The sequence below is a fragment of the Scyliorhinus torazame genome, chromosome 10 (genome assembly GCF_047496885.1).
Source record: "Scyliorhinus torazame isolate Kashiwa2021f chromosome 10, sScyTor2.1, whole genome shotgun sequence".
Classification (NCBI taxonomy): domain Eukaryota; kingdom Metazoa; phylum Chordata; class Chondrichthyes; order Carcharhiniformes; family Scyliorhinidae; genus Scyliorhinus; species Scyliorhinus torazame.
In genome coordinates, this window is record NC_092716.1 from 36,996,313 (window position 1) to 36,997,718 (window position 1,406).

Below are 1,406 nucleotides of genomic sequence, written 5' to 3' on the forward strand. Positions count from 1 at the left end.
TTTTCCATTTCCCCTGCAGTGAATGAATTGAGTACAGCCAGCAAATCTTTCTCTCTTCCTGGCCACACCTGCCATTGTGGATACACTGAAGCTGAACGCCCAGGGCCTATTCGGGGAGAGCCCTGCACAAGAGGAGTCTGCAGCAGAAGAGCAGGAGCCCGCCAATGAGGATCTGGAGCCGGCCATTCTACAGGCCGAGGGGGATATGCGAAGCAGGCGCTGCATCAGGACACGTATATAATGTCGGCACCTGTCCTTTAAAGAGCTGCCGGTTGCATTGGGCCATCAAAGACTTTGATTAACCGCTGAGAGCATGCGTCTCACGGGTGTTACTGTGAACGACACGGTAGCACAGTGGTTAGCACTGCGGTGCTCACCACAGTGCAGGTTAGGTGGATTGGCCATGCTAAATTGCCCTTAGTGTCCAAAAAAGGTTAGGTGGGGTTATTGGGTCAGGGGAGAGGGTGGAAATGAGGGCTTATGTGTGTCGGTGCAGACTCGATGGACCGAAAGGCCTTCCTTCTGCACTGTATGTTCTATGTTGTATGTTGTATGTTCTATGTCACCTGAGCCAGCTGGGGGTGCAACTGGAACTGTGCAAGTTTGAAGGAGGACACCCATTCATAGATCATAGAATTTACACTGCAGAAGGAGGCCATTTGGCCCATCGATTCTGCACAGGCCCATGGAGAGATCACCCTATCGAAGCCCACCTCCACCCTATGCCCATAACCCAGTAACCCCACCTGACCTTTTAGGACACTAAGGGCAATTTATCATGGCCAATCTACCTAACCTGTACATCTTTGGACTCTGGGAGGAAACCGGAGCACCCGGAGGAAACCCACGCAGACACGGGGAGAACGTGCAGACTCTGCACAGACAGTGACCCAAGCCGGGAATCGAACTTGGGACCCTGGAGCTGTGAAACAACTGTGTTAACCACTGTGCTACCATGCCGCCCATGTGGCTATCAAGGTGATGGTCGCCCTGAATCTTTATGTCTCTTATTCTTTCCAGGGGCCGAGCAGGGACCTCACTGGGATCCTGCAGGCATCTACTCACAGGTACATCCGCGCGGTGATGGATTCCTATGTACCCGGGCAGCGGACTATATAACTTTCAGTCTGGACCAGATCCACCAGGATGCCTGGGTAGCAGGATTCGCCGCCATCACTGACATGTCCCAGGTCTGTGGGTGATCAATGGCACGCATGCCCCCCTGTGAGCGCAGGCTCATCAGGAAGTGCCTATTATTAGGGACCACGAGCTGCACATCATGCCCGATACCCAGGCAGTGTGCAAGGTGCTTCCATCCTGGCCTACTCTGAGAATCCCGGCACTTCTGAGGTGCTCCCCCAGGTGAGGGGTTGGCTCTTGAGCAGCAAGGATTACCCATTGAAGTC